The following is a 19,952-nucleotide window of genomic DNA, read 5'->3' as shown; positions in this document are numbered from 1 at the left end:
AAAGAATGTTCGTTCAAGTTCATATAAGAATGTAGCATTTTATTTCCAAAGTGTAGTAAATCGTTGTTTTCTCACAGCAGGGTGATTGCACTACAAGGCTGCAATTTTTATTTGCCCATCATGTACGCTTTTGGTGGAAATGACACACCACCAGCAGCATGTTGTTTACTAGAGGGGGTGGGGGGGGGGGGGGGGTGAGTGGAAGAGGACAAGTTGTTGTTCTATTGGTATGTACTCAGGCTTTATGTTGTTTTAAAGAATGTGCGTTCAAGTTCATATATTAACATACCATTTTACTTCCAAAGTGTAGAAAATCTTTGTTTTCTCACAGCAGGGTGATCGCACTACAAGGCTGCAATTTTTATTTGCCCATCAAGTGGGCTTTTGGTGGAAATGACACACCACCAGCAGCATGCTGCTTACGAGAGCGGGGGGTGGGATGGGGGGGCGAGCGGAAGAGGACAAGTTGTTCTCCTATTGGTATGTACCCAAGCTTTACAGTGTTTTAAAGAATGTTCGTTGAAGTTCATATAAGAATGTAGCATTTTATTTCCAAAGTGTAGTAAATCGTTGTTTTCTCACAGCAGGGTGATCGCACTACAAGGCTCCAATTTTTATTTGCCCATCATGTACGCTTTTGGTGTAAATGACACACACCAGCAGCATGTTGTTTACGAGAGTAGGGTGTGGGTTGGGGGGGGCGAGCGGAAGAGGACAAGTTGTTCTTCTATTGGTATGTACTCAGGCTTTACAGTGTTTTAAAGAATGTTCGTTGAAGTTCATATGAGAATGTAGCATTTTATTTTCAAAGTGTAGTAAATCGTTGTTTTCTCACAGCAGGGTGATTGCACTACAAGGCTGCAATTTTTATTTGCCCATCAAGTGGGCTTTTGGTGGAAATGACACACCACCAGCAGCATGTTGTCCACGAGAGGAGGGGTGGGATGGGGGGGCGAGCAGGAGAGGACAAGTTGTTCTTCTATTGGTATGTACTCAGGCTTTACAGTGTTGTAAAGAATGTTCGTTCAAGTTCATATAAGAATGTAGCATTTTATTTCCAAAGTGTAGTAAATCGTTGTTTTCTCACAGCAGGGTGATTGCACTACAAGGCTGCAATTTTTATTTGCCCATCATGTACGCTTTTGGTGGAAATGACACACCACCAGCAGCATGTTGTTTACTAGAGTGGGTGGGGGGGGGGGGGGGGGCGAATGGAAGAGGACAAGTTATTGTTCTATGTGAATGTACTCCGGCTATATAGTGTTTTAAAGAATGTTCGTTGAAGTTCATATAAGAATGTAGCATTTTATTTCCAAAGTGTAGTAAATCGTTGTTTTCTCACAGCAGGGTGATCGCACTACAAGGCTGCAATTTTGATTTGCCCATCAAGTGGGCTTTTGGTGGAAATGACACACCACCCGCAGCATGCTGTTTACGAGAGCGGGGGGTCGGATGGGGGGGCGAGCGGAACAGGACAAGTTGTTCTTCCATTGGTATGTACTCAGGCTTTACAGTGTTTTAAAGAATGTTCGTTGAAGTTCATATAAGAATGTAGCATTTTATTTCCAAAGTGTAGTAAATCGTTGTTTTCTCACAGCAGGGTGATTGCACTACAAGGCTGCAATTTTTATTTGCCCATCAGGTGGGCTTTTGGTGGAAATGACACACCACCAGCAGCATGCTGTTTACGAGAGCGGGGGGTGGGATGGGGGGGCGAGCGGAAGAGGACAAGTTCTTCTTCTATTTGTACGTACTCAGGCGTTACAGTGTCTTAAAGAATATTCGTTGAAGTTCATATAAGAATGTAGCATTTCATTTTCAAAGTGTAGAAAATCGTTGTTTTCTCACAGCAGGGTGATTGCACTACAAGGCTGCAATTTTTATTTGCCCATCATGTACGCTTTTGGTGGAAATGACACACACCAGCAGCATGTTGTATACGAGAGAGGGGTGTGGGATGGGGGGGGCGAGCGGAAGAGGACAAGTTGTTCTCCTATTGGTATGTACTCAGGCTTTACAGTGTTTTAAAGAATGTTCGTTGAAGTTCATATAAGAATGTAGCATTTTATTTCCAAAGTGTAGTAAATCGTTGTTTTCTCACAGCAGGGTGATCGCACTACAAGGCTGCAATTTTTATTTGCCCATCATGTACGCTTTTGGTGTAAATGACACACATCAGCAGCATGTTGTTTACGAGAGTAGGGTGTGGGTTGGGGGGGCGAGCGGAAGAGGACAAGTTGTTCTTCTATTGGTATGTACTCAGGCTTTACAGTGTTTTAAAGAATGTTCGTTGAAGTTCATATGAGAATGTAGCATTTTATTTTCAAAGTGTAGTAAATCGTTGTTTTCTCACAGCAGGGTGATTGCACTACAAGGCTGCAATTTTTATTTGCCCATCAAGTGGGCTTTTGGTGGAAATGACACACCACCAGCAGCATGTTGTCCACGAGAGGAGGGGTGGGATGGGGGGGCGAGCAGGAGAAGACAAGTTGTTCTTCTATTGGTATGTACTCAGGCTTTACAGTGTTGTAAAGAATGTTCGTTCAAGTTCATATAAGAATGTAGCATTTTATTTCCAAAGTGTAGTAAATCGTTGTTTTCTCACAGCAGGGTGATTGCACTACAAGGCTGCAATTTTTATTTGCCCATCATGTACGCTTTTGGTGGAAATGACACACCACCAGCAGCATGTTGTTTACTAGAGTGGGTGGGGGGGGGGGGGCGAATGGAAGAGGACAAGTTGTTGTTCTATGTGAATGTACTCCGGCTATATAGTGTTTTAAAGAATGTTCGTTCAAGTTCATATAAGAACGTAGCATTTTATTTCCAAAGTGTAGTAAATCGTTGTTTTCTCACAGCAGAATGATTGCACTACAAGGCTGCGATTTTTATTTGCCCATCAAGAGCGCTTTTGGTGGAAATGACACACCACCAGCAGCATGTTGTTTACGAGACGGGGGGGGGTGGGATGGGGGGGCGAGCGGAAGAAGACAAGTTGTTCTTATATTGGTATGTACTCAGGCTTTACAGTGTTGTAAAGAATGTTCGTTCAAGTTCATATAAGAATGTAGCATTTTATTTCCAAAGTGTAGTAAATCGTTGTTTTCTCACAGCAGGGTGATTGCACTACAAGGCTGCAATTTTTATTTGCCCATCATGTACGCTTTTGGTGGAAATGACACACCACCAACAGCATGTTGTTTACTAGAGGGGGTGGGGGGGGGGGGGGGGTGAGTGGAAGAGGACAAGTTGTTGTTCTATTGGTATGTACTCAGGCTTTATGTTGTTTTAAAGAATGTGCGTTCAAGTTCATATATTAACATACCATTTTACTTCCAAAGTGTAGAAAATCTTTGTTTTCTCACAGCAGGGTGATCGCACTACAAGGCTGCAATTTTTATTTGCCCATCAAGTGGGCTTTTGGTGGAAATGACACACCACCAGCAGCATGCTGTTTACGAGATAGGTGGGTGGGATGGGGGGGCGAGCGGAAGAGGACAAGTTGTTCTTCTATTGGTATGTACTCAGGCTTTACAGTGTTTTAAAGAATGTTCGTTGAAGTTCATATAAGAATGTAGCATTTTATTTCCAAAGTGTAGTAAATCGTTGTTTTCTCACAGCAGGGTGATCGCACTACAAGGCTGCAATTTTTATTTGCCCATCAAGTGGGCTTTTGGTGGAAATGACACACCACCAGCAGCATGTTGTCCACGAGAGGAGGGGCGGGATGGGGGGGCGAGCAGGAGAGGACAAGTTGTTCTTCAATAGGTATGTACTCAGGCTTTACAGTGTTGTAAAGAATGCTCGTTCAAGTTCATATAAGAATGTAGCATTTTATTTCCAAAGTGTAGTAAATCGTTGTTTTCTCACAGCAGGGTGATTGCACTACAAGGCTGCAATTTTTATTTGCCTATCATGTACGGTTTTGGTGGAAATGACACACCACCAGCAGCATGTTGTTTACTAGAGGGGGTGGGGGGGGGGGGGCGAGTGGAAGAGGACAAGTTGTTGTTCTATTGGTACGTACTCAGGCTTTATGGTGTTTTAAAGAATGTGCGTTCAAGTTCATATATTAACGTACCATTTTACTTCCAAAGTGTAGTAAATCTTTGTTTTCTCACAGCAAAGTGATCGCACTACAAGGCTGCAATTTTTATTTGCCCATCAAGTGGGCTTTTGGTGGAAATGACACACCGCCAGCAGCATGTTGTCCAAGAGAGAGGTTGGGGGGGGAGCGGAAGAGTACTAGTTGTTCTTCTATTGGTATGTACTCAGGCTTTACAGTGTTTTAAAGAATGTTCGTTGAAGTTCATATAAGAATGTAGCATTTTATATCCAAAGTGTAGCAAACCGTTGTTTTCTCACAGCAGGGTGATCGCACTACAAGGCTGCAATTTTTATTTGCCCTTCAAGTGGGCTTTTGGTGGAAAAGACGCACCACCAGCAGCATGTTGTCCACGAGAGGAGGAGTGGGATGGGGGGGCGAGTAGGAGAGGACAAGTTGTTCTTCTATTGGTATGTACTCAGGCTCTATTGTGTATTAAAGAATGCTCTTTCAAGTTCATATAAGAACGACGCATTTTATTTCCAAAGTGTAGTAAATCTTTGTTTTCTCACAGCAGTGTGATCGCACTACAAGGCTGCAATTTTTATTTGCCCATCAAGTGGGCTTTTGGTGGAAATGACACACCACCAGCAGCATGTTATCCACGAGAGGGTGGTGGGGGGTGGGGGGTCGAACGGAAGAGGACAAGTTGTTGTTCTATTGGAATGTACTCCGGCTATATAGTGTTTTAAAGAATGTTCGTTCAAGTTCATATAAGAACGTAGCATTTTATTTCCAAAGTGTAGTAAATCGTTGTTTTCTCACAGCAAAATGATTGCACTACAAGGCTGCAATTTTTATTTTCCCATCAAGTGCGCTTTTGGTGGAAATGACACACCACCAGCAGCATGTTGTTTACGAGAGGGGGGAGTGGGATGGGGGGGCGAGCGGAAGAGGACAAGTTGTTCTTATATTGGTATGTACTCAGGCTTTACAGTGTTTTAAAGAATGTTCGTTGAAGTTCATATAAGAATGTAGCATTTTGTTTCCAAAGTGTAGCAAATCGTTGTTTTCTCACAGCAGGGTGATTGCACTACAGGGCTGCAATTTTTATTTGCCCATCAAGGTGGGTTTTGGTGGAAATGACACACCACCAGCAGCATGTTGTCCATGAGAGGAGGGGTGGGATGGGGGGGCGAGCAGGAGAGGACAAGTTGTTCTTCTTTTGGTATGTACTCAGGCTTTACAGTGTTTTAAAGAATGTTCGTTGAAGTTCATATAAGAATGTAGCATTTTATTTCCAAAGTGTAGTAAATCGTTGTTTTCTCACAGCAGGGTGATCGCACTACAAGGCTGCAATTTTTATTTGCCCATCATGTACGCTTTTGGTGTAAATGACACACACCAGCAGCATGTTGTTTACGAGAGTAGGGTGTGGGTTGGGGGGGCGAGCGGTAGAGGACAAGTTGTTCTTCTATTGGTATGTACTCAGGCTTTACAGTGTTTTAAAGAATGTTCGTTGAAGTTCATATGAGAATGTAGCATTTTATTTTCAAAGTGTAGTAAATCGTTGTTTTCTCACAGCAGGGTGATTGCACTACAAGGCTGCAATTTTTATTTGCCCATCAAGTGGGCTTTTGGTGGAAATGACACACAACCAGCAGCATGTTGTCCACGAGAGGAGGGGTGGGATGGGGGGGCGAGCAGGAGAGGACAAGTTGTTCTTCTATTGGTATGTACTCAGGCTTTACAGTGTTGTAAAGAATGTTCGTTCAAGTTCATATAAGAATGTAGCATTTTATTTCCAAAGTGTAGTAAATCGTTGTTTTCTCACAGCAGGGTGATTGCACTACAAGGCTGCAATTTTTATTTGCCCATCATGTACGCTTTTGGTGGAAATGACACACCACCAGCAGCATGTTGTTTACTAGAGTGGGTGGGGGGGGGGGGGCGAATGGAAGAGGACAAGTTGTTGTTCTATGTGAATGTACTCCGGCTATATAGTGTTTTAAAGAATGTTCGTTCAAGTTCATATAAGAACGTAGCATTTTATTTCCAAAGTGTAGTAAATCGTTGTTTTCTCACAGCAGAATGATTGCACTACAAGGCTGCGATTTTTATTTGCCCATCAAGTGCGCTTTTGGTGGAAATGACACACCACCAGCAGCATGTTGTTTACGAGAGGGGGGGGGGGTGGGATGGGGGGGCGAGCGGAAGAGGACAAGTTGTTCTTATATTGGTATGTACTCAGGCTTTACAGTGTTGTAAAGAATGTTCGTTCAAGTTCATATAAGAATGTAGCATTTTATTTCCAAAGTGTAGTAAATCGTTGTTTTCTCACAGCAGGGTGATTGCACTACAAGGCTGCAATTTTTATTTGCCCATCATGTACGCTTTTGGTGGAAATGACACACCACCAGCAGCATGTTGTTTACTAGAGGGGGTGGGGGGGGGGTGAGTGGAAGAGGACAAGTTGTTGTTCTATTGGTATGTACTCAGGCTTTATGGTGTTTTAAAGAATGTGCGTTCAAGTTCATATATTAACATACCATTTTACTTCCAAAGTGTAGTAAATCTTTGTTTTCTCACAGCAGGGTGATCGCACTACAAGGCTGCAATTTTTATTTGCCCATCAAGTGGGCTTTTGGTGGAAATGACACACCGCCAGCAGCATGTTGTCCAAGAGAGAGGTTGGTGGGGGAGCGGAAGAGTACTAGTTGTTCTTCTATTGGTATGTACTCAGGCTTTATTGTGTATTAAAGAATGCTCATTCAAGTTCATATAAGAACGACGCATTTTATTTCCAAAGTGTAGTAAATCATTGTTTTCTCACAGCAGGGTGATTGCACTACAAGGCTGCTATTTTTATTTGCCCATCAAGTGGGCTTTTGGTGGAAATGACACACCACCAGCAGCATGCTGTTTACGAGAGCAGGGGGTAGGATGGGGGGGCGAGCGAAAGAGGACAAGTTGTTCTTCTATTGGTATGTACTCAGGCTTTACAGTGTTTTAAAGAATGTTCGTTGAAGTTCATATAAGGATGTAGCATTTTATTTCCAAAGTGTAGTAAATCGTTGTTTTCTCACAGCAGGGTGATCGCACTACAAGGCTGCAATTTTTATTTGCCCATCATGTACGCTTTTGGTGGATATGACACACAGCAGCAGAATGTTGTATACGAGAGTGGGGTGTGGGATGGGGGGGCGAGCGGAAGAGGACAAGTTGTTCTCCTATTGGTATGTACTCAGGCTTTACAGTGTTTTAAAGAATGTTCGTTGAAGTTCATATAAGAATGTAGCATTTTATTTCCAAAGTGTAGTAAATCGTTGTTTTCTCACAGCAGGGTGATTGCACTACAAGGATGCAATTTTTATTTGCCCATCAAGTGGGCTTTTGGTGGAAATGACACACCACCAGCAGCATGCTGTTTACGAGATAGGTGGGTGGGATGGGGGGGCGAGCGGAAGAGGACAAGTTGTTCTTCTATTGGTATGTACTCAGGCTTTACAGTGTTTTAAAGAATGTTCGTTGAAGTTCATATAAGAATGTAGCATTTTATTTCCAAAGTGTAGTAAATCGTTGTTTTCTCACAGCAGGGTGATCGCACTACAAGGCTGCAATTTTTATTTGCCCATCATGTACGCTTTTGGTGTAAATGACACACACCAGCAGCATGTTGTTTACGAGAGTAGGGTGTGGGTTGGGGGGGCGAGCGGAAGAGGACAAGTTGTTCTTCTATTGGTATGTACTCAGGCTTTACAGTGTTTTAAAGAATGTTCGTTGAAGTTCATATAAGAATGTAGCATTTTATTTGCAAAGTGTAGTAAATCGTTGTTCTCTCACAGCAGGGTGATTGCACTACAAGGCTGCAATTTTTATTTGCCCATCAAGTGGGCTTTTGGTGGAAATGACACACCACCAGCAGCATGTTGTCCACGACAGGAGGGGCGGGATGGGGGGGCGAGCAGGAGAGGACAAGTTGTTCTTCAATTGGTATGTACTCAGGCTTTACAGTGTTGTAAAGAATGCTCGTTCAAGTTCATATAAGAATGTAGCATTTTATTTCCAAAGTGTAGTAAATCGTTGTTTTCTCACAGCAGGGTGATTGCACTACAAGGCTGCAATTTTTATTTGCCTATCATGTATGGTTTTGGTGGAAATGACACACCACCAGCAGCATGTTGTTTACTAGAGGGGGTGGGGGGGGGGGGGGGGTGAGTGGAAGAGGACAAGTTGTTGTTCTATTGGTACGTACTCAGGCTTTATGGTGTTTTAAAGAATGTGCGTTCAAGTTCATATATTAACGTACCATTTTACTTCCAAAGTGTAGTAAATCTTTGTTTTCTCACAGCAAAGTGATCGCACTACAAGTCTGCAATTTTTATTTGCCCATCAAGTGGGCTTTTGGTGGAAATGACACACCGCCAGCAGCATGTTGTCCAAGAGAGAGGTTGGGGGGGGAGCGGAAGAGTACTAGTTGTTCTTCTATTGGTATGTACTCAGGCTTTACAGTGTTTTAAAGAATGTTCGTTGAAGTTCATATAAGAATGTAGCATTTTATATCCAAAGTGTAGCAAACCGTTGTTTTCTCACAGCAGGGTGATCGCACTACAAGGCTGCAATTTTTATTTGCCCTTCAAGTGGGCTTTTGGTGGAAAAGACGCACCACCAGCAGCATGTTGTCCACGAGAGGAGGAGTGGGATGGGGGGGCGAGTAGGAGAGGACAAGTTGTTCTTCTATTGGTATGTACTCAGGCTCTATTCTGTATTAAAGAATGCTCTTTCAAGTTCATATAAGAACGACGCATTTTATTTCCAAAGTGTAGTAAATCTTTGTTTTCTCACAGCAGTGTGATCGCACTACAAGGCTGCAATTTTTATTTGCCCATCAAGTGGGCTTTTGGTGGAAATGACACACCACCAGCAGCATGTTATCCACGAGAGGGTGGTGGGGGGTGGGGGGTCGAACGGAAGAGGACAAGTTGTTGTTCTATTGGAATGTACTCCGGCTATATAGTGTTTTAAAGAATGTTCGTTCAAGTTCATATAAGAACGTAGCATTTTATTTCCAAAGTGTAGTAAATCGTTGTTTTCTCACAGCAAAATGATTGCACTACAAGGCTGCAATTTTTATTTTCCCATCAAGTGCGCTTTTGGTGGAAATGACACACCACCAGCAGCATGTTGTTTACGAGAGGGGGGAGTGGGATGGGGGGGCGAGCGGAAGAGGACAAGTTGTTCTTATATTGGTATGTACTCAGGCTTTACAGTGTTTTAAAGAATGTTCGTTGAAGTTCATATAAGAATGTAGCATTTTGTTTCCAAAGTGTAGCAAATCGTTGTTTTCTCACAGCAGGGTGATTGCACTACAGGGCTGCAATTTTTATTTGCCCATCAAGGTGGGTTTTGGTGGAAATGACACACCACCAGCAGCATGTTGTCCATGAGAGGAGGGGTGGGATGGGGGGGCGAGCAGGAGAGGACAAGTTGTTCTTCTTTTGGTATGTACTCAGGCTTTACAGTGTTTTAAAGAATGTTCGTTGAAGTTCATATAAGAATGTAGCATTTTATTTCCAAAGTGTAGTAAATAGTTGTTTTCTCACAGCAGGATGATTGCACTACAAGGCTGCAATTTTTATTTGCCCATCAAGTGGGCTTTTGGTGGAAATGACACACCACCAGCAGCATGTTGTCCACGAGAGGAGGGGTGGGATGGGGGGGCGAGCAGGAGAGGACGATTTGTTCTTCTATTGGTATGTACTCAGGCTTTACAGTGTTTTAAAGAATGTTCGTTCAAGTTCATATAAGAATGTAGCATTTTATTTCCAAAGTGTAGTAAATCGTTGTTTTCTCACAGCAGAATCATTGCACTACAAGGCTGCAATTTTTATTTGCCCATCAAGTGGGCTTTTGGTGGAAATGACACACCACCAGCAGCATGTTGTCCACGAGAGGAGGGGTGGGATGGGGGGGCCAGCGGAATAGGACAAGTTGTTCTTCTATTGGTATGTACTCAGGCCTTACAGTGTTATAGAGAATGTTCGTTGAAGTTCATATAAGAATGTAGCATTTCATTTCCAAAGTGTAGTAAATAGTTGTTTTCTCACAGCAGGGTGATTGCACTACAAGGCTGCAATTTTTATTTGCCCATCAAGTAGGCTTTTGGTGGAAATGACACACCACCAGCAGCATGTTGTTTACGAGAGGAGGGGTGGGATGGGGGGCGAGCGGAAGAGGACAAGTTGTTCTTCTATTGGTATGTACTCAGGCTTTACAGTGTTATAAAGATTGTTCGTAGAAGTTCATATAAGAATGTAGCATTTTATTTCCAAAGTGTAGTAAATAGTTGTTTTCTCACAGCAGGGTGATTGCACTACAAGGCTGCAATTTTTATATGCCCATCAAGTGGGCTTTTGGTGGAAATGACACACCACCAGCAGCATGTTGTTTACGAGTGGAGGGGTGGGATGGGGGGGCGAGCGGAGGAGGACAAGTTGTTCTTCTATTGGTATGTACTCAGGCTTTACAGTGCTATAAAGAATGTTCGTTGAAGTTCATATAAGAATGTAGCATTTTATTTCCAAAGTGTAGTAAATAGTTGTTTTCTCACAGCAGGATGATTGCACTACAAGGCTGCAATTTTTATTTGCCCATCAAGTGGGCTTTTGGTGGAAATGACACACCACCAGCAGCATGTTGTCCACGAGAGGAGGGGTGGGATGGGGGGGCGAGCAGGAGAGGACGAGTTGTTCTTCTATTGGTATGTACTCAGGCTTTACAGTGTTTTAAAGAATGTTCGTTCAAGTTCATATAAGAATGTAGCATTTTATTTCCAAAGTGTAGTAAATCGTTGTTTTCTCACAGCAGAATCATTGCACTACAAGGCTGCAATTTTTATTTGCCCATCAAGTGGGCTTTTGGTGGAAATGACACACCACCAGCAGCATGTTGTCCACGAGAGGAGGGGTGGGATGGGGGGGCGAGCAGGAGAGGACAAGTTGTTCTTCTAATGGTATGTACTCAGGCTTTACAGTGTTTTAAAGAATGTTCGTTGAAGTTCATATAAGAATGTAGCATTTTATTTCCAAAGTGTAGTAAATAGTTGTTTTCTCACAGCAAGGTGATCGCACTACAAGGCTGCAATTTTTATTTGCCCATCAAGTGGGCTTTTGTTGGAAATGACACACCACCAGCAGCATAATGTTTACGAGAGGAGGGGTGGGATGGGGGGGCCAGCGGAATAGGACAAGTTGTTCTTCTATTGGTATGTACTCAGGCTTTACAGTGTTATAGAGAATGTTCGTTGAAGTTCATATAAGAATGTAGCATTTCATTTCCAAAGTGTAGTAAATAGTTGTTTTCTCACAGCAGGGTGATTGCACTACAAGGCTGCAATTTTTATTTGCCCATCAAGTAGGCTTTTGGTGGAAATGACACACCACCAGCAGCATGTTGTTTACGAGAGGAGGGGTGGGATGGGGGGCGAGCGGAAGAGGACACGTTGTTCTTCTATTGGTATGTACACAGGCTTTACAGTGTTATAAAGATTGTTCGTAGAAGTTCATATAAGAATGTAGCATTTTATTTCCAAAGTGTAGTAAATAGTTGTTTTCTCACAGCAGGGTGATTGCACTACAAGGCTGCAATTTTTATATGCCCATCAAGTAGGCTTTTGGTGGAAATGACACACCACCAGCAGCATGTTGTCCACGAGAGGAGGGCTGGGATGGGGGGGCGAGCAGGAGAGGACAAGTTGTTCTTCTATTGGTATGTACCCAGGCTTTACAGTGTCATAAAGAATGTTCGTAGAAGTTCATATAAGAATATAGCATTTTATTTCCAAAGTGTAGTAAATAGTTGTTTTCTCACAGCAGGGTGATTGCACTACAAGGCTGCAATTTTTATTTGCCCATCAAGTGGGCTTTTGGTGGAAATGACACACCACCAGCAGCATGTTGTCCATGAGAGGAGGGGTGGGTGGGGGGGGCGAGCAGGAGAGGACAAGTTGTTCTTCTATTGGTATGTACTCAGGCTTTACAGGTTTTAAAGAATGTTCGTTCAAGTTCATATAAGAATGTAGCATTTTATTTCCAAAGTGTAGTAAATCGTTGTTTTCTCACAGCAGGATGATTGCACTACAAGGCTGCAATTTTTATTTGCCCATCAAGTGGGCTTTTGGTGGAAATGACACACCATTAGCAGAATGTTGTTTACGAGAGGAGGGGTGGGATGGGGGGGCGAGCGGAAGAGGACAAGTTGTTCTTCTATTGGTATGTACTCAGGCTTTACAGTGTTATAAAGAATGTTCGTTGAAGTTCATATAAGAATGTAGCATTTTATTTCCAAAGTGTAGTAAATAGTTGTTTTCTCACAGCAGGGTGATTGCACTACAAGGCTGCAATTTTTATTTTCCCATCAAGTGGGCTTTTGGTGGAAATGACACACCACCAGCAGCATGTTGTCCACGAGAGGAGGGTTGGGATGGGGGGGCGAGCAGGAGAGGACAAGTTGTTCTTCTATTGGTATGTACTCAGGCTTTACAGTGTTTTAAAGAATGTTCGTTGAAGTTCATATAAGAATGTAGCATTTTATTTCCAAAGTGTAGTAAATAGTTGTTTTCTCACAGCAGGATGATTGCACTACAAGGCTGCAATTTTTATTTGCCCATCAAGTGGGCTTTTGGTGGAAATGACACACCACCAGCAGCATTTTGTTTGCGTGAGGAGGGGTGGGATGGGGGGCGAGCGGAAGAGGGCAAGTTGTTCTTCTATTGGTATGTACTCAGGCTTTACAGTGTTATAAAGATTGTTCGTAGAAGTTCATATAAGAATGTAGCATTTTATCTCCAAAGTGTAGTAAATAGTTGTTTTCTCACAGCAGTGTGATTGCACTACAAGGCTGCAATTTTTATTTGCCCATCAAGTGGGCTTTTGGTGGAAATGACACACCACCAGCAGCATGTTGTTTACGAGTGGAGGGGTGGGATGGGGGGGCGAGCGGAGGAGGACAAGTTGTTCTTCTACTGGTATGTACTCAGGATTTACAGTGTTATAAAGAATGTTCATTGAAGTTCATATAAGAATGTAGCATTTTATTTCCAAAGTGTAGTAAATAGTTGTTTTCTCACAGCAGGGTGATTGCACTACAAGGCTTCAATTTTTATTTGCCCATTAAGTGGGCTTTTGGTGGAAATGACACACCACCAGCAGCATGTTGTCCACGAGAGGAGGGGTGGGATGGGGGGGCGAGCGGAAGAGGACAAGTTGTTCTTCTATTGGTATGTACTCGGGCGTTATAGTGTTATAAAGAATGTTCGTTGAAGTTCATATAAGAATGTAGCATTTTATTTCCAAAGTGTAGTAAATAGTTGTTTTCTCACAGCAGGGTGATTGCACTACAAGGCTGCAATTTTTATTTGCCCATCAAGTGGGCTTTTGGTGGAAATGACACACCACCAGCAGCATGTTGTCCACGAGAGGAGGGGTGGGATGGGGGGGGCGAGCAGGAGAAGAAAAGTTGTTCTTCTATTGGTATGTACTCAGGCTTTACAGTGTTTTAAAGAATGTTCGTTGAAGTTCATATAAGAATGTAGCATTTTATTTCCAAAGTGTAGTAAATCGTTGTTTTCTCACAGCAGGATGATTGCACTACAAGGCTGCAATTTTTATTTGCCCATCAAGTGAGCTTTTGGTGGAAATGACACACCACCAGCAGCATGTTGTTTACGAGAGGAGGGGTGGGATGGGGGGGTGAGCGGAAGAGGACAAGTTGTTCTTCTATTGGTATGTACTCGGGCTTTATAGTGTTATAAAGAATGTTCGTTGAAGTTCATATAAGAATGTAGCATTTTATTTCCAAAGTGTAGTAAATAGTTGTTTTCTCACAGCAGGGTGATTGCACTACAAGGCTGCAATTTTTATTTGCCCATCAAGTGGGCTTTTGGTGGGAATGACACACCACCAGCAGCATGTTGTCCACGAGAGGAGGGGTGGGATGGGGGGGCGAGCAGGAGACGAAAAGTTGTTCTTCTATTGGTATGTACTCAGGCTTTACAGTGTTTTAAAGAATGTTCGTTGAAGTTCATATAAGAATGTAGCATTTTATTTCCAAAGTGTAGTAAATCGTTGTTTTCTCACAGCAGGATGATTGCACTACAAGGCTGCAATTTTTATTTGCCCAGCAAGTGGTCTTTTGGTGCAAATGACACACCAACAGCAGCATGTTGTTTACGAGAGGAGGGGTGGGATGGGGGGGCGAGCGGAAGAGGACAAGTTGTTCTTCTACTGGTGTGTACTCAGGCTTTACAGTGTTATAAAGAATGTTCGTTGAAGTTCATATAAGAATGTAGCATTTTATTTCCAAAGTGTAGTAAATAGTTGTTTTCTCACAGCAGGGTGATTGCACTACAAGGCTGCAATTTTTATTTGCCCATCAAGTGGGCTTTTGGTGGAAATGACACACCACCAGCAGCATGTTGTTTACGAGAGGAGGGGTGGGATGGGGAGGCGAGCGGAAGAGGACAAGTTGTTCTTCTATTGGTATGTACTCAGGCTTTACAGTGTTATAAAGAATGTTCGTTGAAGTTCATATAAGAATGTAGCATTTTATTTCCAAAGTGTAGTAAAACGTTGTTTTCTCACAGCAGGGAGATCGCACTACAAGGCTGCAATTTTTATTTGCTCATCAAGTGCGCTTTTGGTGGAAATGACACACCACCAGCAGCATGTTGTCCACGAGAGGAGGGGTGGGATGGGGGGGCGAGCAGGAGAGGACAAGTTGTTCTTCTATTGGTATGTACTCAGGCTTTACAGTGTTTTATAGAATGTTCGTTGAAGTTCATATAAGAATGTAGCATTTTATTTCCAAAGTGTAGTAAATCGTTGTTTTCTCGCAGCAGGATGATTGCACTACAAGGCTGCAATTTTTATTTGCCAATCAAGTGGGCTTTTGGTGGAAATGACACACCACCAGCAGCATGTTGTTTACGAGAGGAGGGGTGGGATGGGGGGGCGAGCGGAAGTGGACAAGTTGTTCTTCTAATGGTATGTACTCAGGCTTTACAGTGTTATAAAGAATGTTCGTAGAAGTTCATATAAGAATGTAGCATTTTATTTCCAAAGTGAAGTAAATCGTTGTTTTCTCACAACAGGGAGATCGCACTACAAGGCTGCAATTTTTATTTGCCCATCAAGTGGGCTTTTGGTGGAAATGACACACCACCAGCAGCATGTTGTCCACGAGAGGAGGGGTGGGATGGGGGGGCGAGCAGGAGAGGACAAGTTGTTCTTCAATTGGTATGTACTCAGGCTCTACAGTGTTTTAAAGAATGTTCGTTGAAGTTCATATAAGAATGTAGCATTTTATTTCCAAAGTGTAGTAAATCGTTGTTTTCTCACAGCAGGGAGATCGCACTACAAGGCTGCAATTTTTATTTTCCCATCAAGTAGGCTTTTGTTGGAAATGACACACCACCAGCAGCATAATGTTTACGAGAGGAGGGGTGGGATGGGGGGGGCAGCGGAATAGGACAAGTTGTTCTTCTATTGGTATGTACTCAGGCTTTACAGTGTTATAGAGAATGTTCGTTGAAGTTCATATAAGAATGTAGCATTTCATTTCCAAAGTGTAGTAAATAGTTGTTTTCTCACAGCAGGGTGATTGCACTACAAGGCTGCAATTTTTATTTGCCCATCAAGTAGGCTTTTGGTGGAAATGACACACCACCAGCAGCATGTTGTTTACGAGAGGAGGGGTGGGATGGGGGGCGAGCGGAAGAGGACACGTTGTTCTTCTATTGGTATGTACACAGGCTTTACAGTGTTATAAAGATTGTTCGTAGAAGTTCATATAAGAATGTAGCATTTTATTTCCAAAGTGTAGTAAATAGTTGTTTTCTCACAGCAGGGTGATTGCACTACAAGGCTGCAATTTTTATATGCCCATCAAGTAGGCTTTTGGTGGAAATGACACACCACCAGCAGCATGTTGTCCACGAGAGGAGGGCTGGGATGGGGGGGCGAGCAGGAGAGGACAAGTTGTTCTTCTATTGGAATGTACCCAGGCTTTACAGTGTCATAAAGAATGTTCGTAGAAGTTCATATAAGAATGTAGCATTTTATTTCCAAAGTGTAGTAAATAGTTGTTTTCTCACAGCAGGGTGATTGCACTACAAGGCTGCAATTTTTATTTGCCCATCAAGTGGGCTTTTGGTGGAAATGACACACCACCAGCAGCATGTTGTCCATGAGAGGAGGGGTGGGTGGGGGGGCGAGCAGGAGAGGACAAGTTGTTCTTCTATTGGTATGTACTCAGGCTTTACAGGTTTTAAAGAATGTTCGTTCAAGTTCATATAAGAATGTAGCATTTTATTTCCAAAGTGTAGTAAATCGTTGTTTTCTCACAGCAGGATGATTGCACTACAAGGCTGCAATTTTTATTTGCCCATCAAGTGGGCTTTTGGTGGAAATGACACACCATTAGCAGAATGTTGTTTACGAGAGGAGGGGTGGGATGGGGGGGCGAGCGGAAGAGGACAAGTTGTTCTTCTATTGGTATGTACTCAGGCTTTACAGTGTTATAAAGAATGTTCGTTGAAGTTCATATAAGAATGTAGCATTTTATTTCCAAAGTGTAGTAAATAGTTGTTTTCTCACAGCAGGGTGATTGCACTACAAGGCTGCAATTTTTATTTTCCCATCAAGTGGGCTTTTGGTGGAAATGACACACCACCAGCAGCTTGTCCACGAGAGGAGGGTTGGGATGGGGGGGCGAGCAGGAGAGGACAAGTTGTTCTTCTATTGGTATGTACTCAGGCTTTACAGTGTTTTAAAGAATGTTCGTTGAAGTTCATATAAGAATGTAGCATTTTATTTCCAAAGTGTAGTAAATAGTTGTTTTCTCACAGCAGGATGATTGCACTACAAGGCTGCAATTTTTATTTGCCCATCAAGTGGGCTTTTGGTGGAAATGACACACCACCAGCAGCATTTTGTTTGCGTGAGGAGGGGTGGGATGGGGGGCGAGCGGAAGAGGGCAAGTTGTTCTTCTATTGGTATGTACTCAGGCTTTACAGTGTTATAAAGATTGTTCGTAGAAGTTCATATAAGAATGTAGCATTTTATCTCCAAAGTGTAGTAAATAGTTGTTTTCTCACAGCAGGGTGATTGCACTACAAGGCTGCAATTTTTATTTGCCCATCAAGTGGGCTTTTGGTGGAAATGACACACCAAAAGCAGCATGTTGTTTACGAGTGGAGGGGTGGGATGGGGGGGCGAGCGGAGGAGGACAAGTTGTTCTTCTACTGGTATGTACTCAGGATTTACAGTGTTATAAAGAATGTTCATTGAAGTTCATATAAGAATGTAGCATTTTATTTCCAAAGTGTAGTAAATAGTTGTTTTCTCACAGCAGGGTGATTGCACTACAAGGCTTCAATTTTTATTTGCCCATTAAGTGGGCTTTTGGTGGAAATGACACACCACCAGCAGCATGTTGTCCACGAGAGGAGGGGTGGGATGGGGGGGCGAGCGGAAGAGGACAAGTTGTTCTTCTATTGGTATGTACTCGGGCGTTATAGTGTTATAAAGAATGTTCGTTGAAGTTCATATAAGAATGTAGCATTTTATTTCCAAAGTGTAGTAAATAGTTGTTTTCTCACAGCAGGGTGATTGCACTACAAGGCTGCAATTTTTATTTGCCCATCAAGTGGGCTTTTGGTGGAAATGACACACCACCAGCAGCATGTTGTCCACGAGAGGAGGGGTGGGATGGGGGGGGCGAGCAGGAGAAGAAAAGTTGTTCTTCTATTGGTATGTACTCAGGCTTTACAGTGTTTTAAAGAATGTTCGTTGAAGTTCATATAAGAATGTAGCATTTTATTTCCAAAGTGTAGTAAATCGTTGTTTTCTTACAGCAGGATGATTGCACTACAAGGCTGCAATTTTTATTTGCCCATCAAGTGAGCTTTTGGTGGAAATGACACACCACCAGCAGCATGTTGTTTACGAGAGGAGGGGTGGGATGGGGGGGTGAGCGGAAGAGGACAAGTTGTTCTTCTATTGGTATGTACTCGGGCTTTATAGTGTTATAAAGAATGTTCGTTGAAGTTCATATAAGAATGTAGCATTTTATTTCCAAAGTGTAGTAAATCGTTGTTTTCTCACAGCAGGGTGATTGCACTACAAGGCTGCAATTTTTATTTGCCCATCAAGTGGGCTTTTGGTGGGAATGACACACCACCAGCAGCATGTTGTCCACGAGAGGAGGGGTGGGATGGGGGGGCGAGCAGGAGACGAAAAGTTGTTCTTCTATTGGTATGTACTCAGGCTTTACAGTGTTTTAAAGAATGTTCGTTGAAGTTCATATAAGAATGTAGCATTTTATTTCCAAAGTGTAGTAAATCGTTGTTTTCTCACAGCAGGATGATTGCACTACAAGGCTGCAATTTTTATTTGCCCAGCAAGTGGTCTTTTGGTGCAAATGACACACCAACAGCAGCATGTTGTTTACGAGAGGAGGGGTGGGATGGGGGGGGCGAGCGGAAGAGGACAAGTTGTTCTTCTACTGGTGTGTACTCAGGCTTTACAGTGTTATAAAGAATGTTCGTTGAAGTTCATATAAGAATGTAGCATTTTATTTCCAAAGTGTAGTAAATAGTTGTTTTCTCACAGCAGGGTGATTGCACTACAAGGCTGCAATTTTTATTTGCCCATCAAGTGGGCTTTTGGTGGAAATGACACACCACCAGCAGCATGTTGTTTACGAGAGGAGGGGTGGGATGGGGAGGCGAGCGGAAGAGGACAAGTTGTTCTTCTATTGGTATGTACTCAGGCTTTACAGTGTTATAAAGAATGTTCGTTGAAGTTCATATAAGAATGTAGCATTTTATTTCCAAAGTGTAGTAAAACGTTGTTTTCTCACAGCAGGGAGATCGCACTACAAGGCTGCAATTTTTATTTGCTCATCAAGTGCGCTTTTGGTGGAAATGACACACCACCAGCAGCATGTTGTCCACGAGAGGAGGGGTGGGATGGGGGGGCGAGCAGGAGAGGACAAGTTGTTCTTCTATTGGTATCTACTCAGGCTTTACAGTGTTTTAAAGAATGTTCGTTGAAGTTCATATAAGAATGTAGCATTTTATTTCCAAAGTGTAGTAAATCGTTGTTTTCTCGCAGCAGGATGATTGCACTACAAGGCTGCAATTTTTATTTGCCAATCAAGTGGGCTTTTGGTGGAAATGACACACCACCAGCAGCATGTTGTTTACGAGAGGAGGGGTGGGATGGGGGGGCGAGCGGAAGTGGACAAGTTGTTCTTCTAATGGTATGTACTCAGGCTTTACAGTGTTATAAAGAATGTTCGTAGAAGTTCATATAAGAATGTAGCATTTTATTTCCAAAGTGAAGTAAATCGTTGTTTTCTCACAACAGGGAGATCGCACTACAAGGCTGCAATTTTTATTTGCCCATCAAGTGGGCTTTTGGTGGAAATGACACACCACCAGCAGCATGTTGTCCACGAGAGGAGGGGTGGGATGGGGGGGCGAGCAGGAGAGGACAAGTTGTTCTTCTATTGGTATGTACTCAGGCTTTACAGTGTTTTAAAGAATGTTCGTTGAAGTTCATATAAGAATGTAGCATTTTATTTCCAAAGTGTAGTAAATCGTTGTTTTCTCACAGCAGGGAGATCGCACTACAAGGCTGCAATTTTTATTTTCCCATCAAGTAGGCTTTTGGTGGAAATGACACACAACCAGCAGCATGTTGTCCACGTGAGGAGGGGTGGGATGTGGGGGCGAGCAGGAGAGGACAAGTTGTTCTTCTATTGGTATGTACTCAGGCTTTACAGTGTTTTAAAGAATGTTCGTTGAAGTTCATATAAGAATGTAGCATTTTATTTCCAAAGTGTA

Source organism: Schistocerca serialis, chromosome 12, assembly GCF_023864345.2.
Source record: "Schistocerca serialis cubense isolate TAMUIC-IGC-003099 chromosome 12, iqSchSeri2.2, whole genome shotgun sequence".
Taxonomy (NCBI): Eukaryota; Metazoa; Arthropoda; class Insecta; order Orthoptera; family Acrididae; genus Schistocerca; species Schistocerca serialis.
This window is presented reverse-complemented; position numbering follows the sequence as displayed.